The 3,954-nt window shown below is 41.5% G+C and overlaps 1 long non-coding RNA gene across 1 annotated transcript in view; it reads left to right on the top strand.

Moving 5' to 3' along the window:
- The first annotated feature begins 1,188 nt into the window (after positions 1 to 1,188).
- The window catches only part of LOC108446035, a 13,861-nt gene continuing 11,095 nt past the window's right edge, over positions 1,189 to 3,954 (top strand). The window contains exon 1 of the long non-coding RNA XR_001861140.1: positions 1,189 to 1,390. This is a non-coding gene — a long non-coding RNA (uncharacterized LOC108446035). The remainder of the gene's footprint in view (positions 1,391 to 3,954) is intronic.

Raw genomic sequence — 3,954 nt, 5'->3', positions numbered from 1 at the left:
TTCTGAAAGTGTCCTAAAAACATATGCTTTTAATCTCCTTTGAGTCATCAAAGAGTTTCAAACAACACTCCTGAGAGCCTGGGGACAGAAGTGATGCTGTGCCACCATGAAATTTGACATTTTGCTAAGGTACCACATGAGTCAGTGTTTTACTGCAGATTTAATTATTTTGCTGCTATCAGAAGTCTGAATGCATTAACTTTTCACACCCCGTTCTTTAGTGAGACTGAATATGGATGCATCTTGCTCAGCATCCTTCCCTGCAAAAGAGAGATACATTGATGGTGGTCGGGAGAGGAAAACCAAAGCTACGTCACTGAGTCTAGGAAAAAAAGAGAGAGCATAGAAAGAGGAAATGTCTTTCTACTAACCCTGTTTGGGTTTTGGTGAGAGAGATGATAGCCTGACAAGCAGAGGAGAAAATATTCCTTAGCATCTGCAGTGCCTGTAGGAAAGTGAGAACCCTGTGTAACCTTTCCTGTTGCCCTGTGTGTCCATACCCATCCAGCACCTGGATTCTGTTGCAGCTCTGTCATCACTGCATGCAGACTTTGTTCCTTTGGTCTTGGTGGACTTCTGTTCTTTGAATGAATTCTTCCTCAGGTAATAAAAAGCCCACATGCTTCTATGAGTAAGATTTTATGCATACCACTTCAGAACAGGTGCTAAATAATAATACGCTACTAAGTCGTGCTGGTGCGTTAAACTGCAGTAGTGTTCACCACCTGTGGAGCTGGCCCAAGGTCAGGATGGAAGGATCAGGGCAATAATTAGACATTCTGTTTTTCAATAAGAAACCACAGATGCGGTAATGAAAAGCTTTCCAGAACATCACTTCCTGTATTATTGGGCTGGAGTTTTTTAATTGGCTCTTAAAATTAATTCTGCTTAAGCAACTAACAGGGCAGTCGCTACTCAGCCTGGAAAGTGCAAACAGGCTGGGGCAACCAAAGCAAAAAGGACTGAATTGATTCTCATATTAATAAGAGAGTTCATTCTAGAGAGAAAAGGTTAATTTGCTTTTCAGTGAGTTTATGGAGGAAGTGCTTGTGGTCAGGGTGATAATTTATAACTAAATCACATGTTTAAAGGCAAAAGTGATTACAGAAAACCTAGGAACAGCATTTTCAGCATTATGCAATGGAACTGTCAACAATGTTTCTGTGCTTTCTTCTTCCCCAGGCACAACGCTTTGAGAAAGAAGCCGGCACAACAGTACTGTCAGCAGTGGCCTTATTTTTCCTCTGCACATCAGATACCTTAACAAATGCAGAAGCAGAGACAATGCTGTCCCACCCAGCTTTAATGCTGCTCGTGCTTATGGTCTGGGAGTACTCCTCAGATACACATGGCTTTTCTTGGGCTTGGCTTCTCCACAAAGGTGCTGTCTGTAGGTACTGAATTTTTAATTTATTTTTTGTTAGCATTCTAATTCCTGAGATTTGTGAATTTTCAGAGATGCAAGTAAAACAATTTATGCTTAACAGGATGTCTTGACATAGGTAAAATCATAGCAAATATGGGCTGGATTTTTAATTTCATTTTAGCCAAGAAGAAACTTTGAGCAACTGAGAATGAGATGGACTGACTTGTTTCTTTGATATGTCTAGATTTAGGAGTTGAAATTTTGGCTAGCCACCTCCAAGGTTAAGTATCAGTAACAGTGGTAACTGTGCTGCTGATTTAAAAAGTGCTGTGATAAATGTGACTTGAGGAGCAGTGGCAGCAGCTTTCCTGTCCTACCTTTAATGCTTTATTAAAGGCTTAAGCTTACATGCAAACCTAGACAAGCTCAACAAACAAATACCCAGCAATGTGTGTCCTTTGGAATTTTTTAAGTAAAAAATGCTAACACATCACTGTTAGAACTGTGGGGTTTGCTACACCTGATGTAGTTTGCATGGGGGTGGAATGAAAAGCCCAGGTCAGAGTAACATTCAAAAGGCCACACTTCAAATTTCTGCCCCTTCTTGTGTGAGAGTTTGAATTTGCAGATTTCAAACTACTTGGAAGGAAATGTTTTTCTGTTGCTGTTCTGTGATATCCTGGTCTATGCCTGAGGCTCATGGGCATTGCTGCTTCTTTCTGGTCTCTGCTCCCATGTGGGAGAGGCCAGAGCATGGTTCTACTGGTCCATCTCCTTGGCTTAACCTTTCTCTCCCATCTCTTAGCCCTGCCACCAGGCTGGGTAGATCACTCATCTGGTCACATCTTACACAGCTTTCATCTCTCCTGCAGTCCAATACCAGTGCCAGGCTCTGGCCTTCCGTGAAGTCTGAGACTTGAGCATCTGCATATTTTCCTGAGGGCTCCATCTGTGAGATTATCTCAGTCTGGTTATATGGGTCTACTTCAGACTAGAACTACTTTAAACTCATCTTGTAGTACAGAAACATCACTGATGCTCCTGAAGAAATGAGGGAAAAAAAGAGAGCATGTCTGCACTTTATAAACACTCTTGGATGACATGTACAAAGGTGCATACAGGTATTTTCACAGACTATAAAAAGAGACTTCAAATTGACCAAGAAATAGATAAAACTAGTAATCTTCAGGATGCTATCTGCAGTAAAGATTATGTATTGCAGATCACAAACTATTCTAAAAAGGGTATCTTCTTTGCTATGGCAGAAGAATGGTTGCAGCTTCCATATTTCCAAGCCCACAAGGGGCCATGATAAAATCTTAACAACATGCCATTAAATATGCCTTTACAACATCTATTCTGCCTAGGCTAGATAGATCTGTGAATCCTCCCTTTGCACTGGAGATTAAATAAACTCCCTGGACAGCTGAGAAGAATTAAAGTATGACCTGATAGTTTCTCTGCTTGACAATAATATTGTCTGTCAGTTTGTGCTGTATCCAAGATACTGTTCTCTGGTCCACACTCAGAAAACAGATATTGACGGGTAAGCTGATTAGCATCTCTATACTGTTTGGCCTTTCAGTCTCAAAATATATTTTACAAAATGTTGTAGCAGGTGTTTTCTAGACTATGCACAGTGATGCTCAGTGCAAACCTTTCCATGTATCCCCTAGATAAGGCCTTGAAACTTTTTTTTCTGTCTTAAACAAACAGCAGTTGATGAGTTTGGCCACAGGAGCCCAACATTTTTTCTGAGACAGGGTTTGCACCCTGTAAGAAGATACAAAGCTGGAAAGCTGTGTGACCATTCCATCCCTCTCTTACAGGACAGGGCATCAGATACTAGCTGGTCTAAATGCAGATATGCCAATACCCCAAATGTATCTAGTAATTTTGAGTAAGGCATCTGGACAGGTGATAACACAGGGAAGGAACTCTCTGCTACGTGCTTTGAAGTATATTGATGCTTCTTAAAAGTAACCATGGTCTTTCCTGTCACGCAAGTGGAATACCCAAATTTTAGTCAAGAAGCAGGTGTTCACCAAGTTGTGTGAGAAGGGAGAGGCTGTGAGGGTCCCTTAGGAAAAGGGTAGAGGAAAGCTGGACACAGGGCTGCCCATGGGCTGCAGCCTGCTCCCTGCCTTATGAGAAAATCTTTGCTCACCCATTGTTTATTTAACAAAACAGTGCTCCAAACCTTTCATTCATTTAAGCTTTACATCAAAATCACTTTTAAACAACAGTGTTTTGTCAGTAAGTGAAAGGAGCAGGTAACTGTGATGTGTCCCACAGGAAGCATCACTCACCTCCAAGGCTGGTGAGGAGAGAGGGAGGGAATGGAGATCTGGGGAAACCAAGCAGCTTCTGAGAAGAGACCACAGATGGGTTTAACATCCATTTCCCTTCTTATTGTAAACAGATGGCCCAGTCCCAAAAGTAAGGGAGTGCATTAGTTTTCAGAATTAGGATCTGTGTGCCAAAAGTAAAATTCACACTTCCCACCGAAAGAAAAACAGTGACAGCATCCTCAGAGACTTCCCCTCCTCAACCAATCTATGGAAAATGGATGGAAATTCTAGGATATA

Source organism: Corvus brachyrhynchos, unplaced genomic scaffold (assembly GCF_000691975.1).
Source record: "Corvus brachyrhynchos isolate BGI_N302 unplaced genomic scaffold, ASM69197v1 scaffold152, whole genome shotgun sequence".
NCBI classification, from domain to species: domain Eukaryota; kingdom Metazoa; phylum Chordata; class Aves; order Passeriformes; family Corvidae; genus Corvus; species Corvus brachyrhynchos.
The sequence above is the reverse complement of the archived record's forward strand: the minus strand, read 5'-3'. Positions and strand labels throughout refer to the sequence as shown.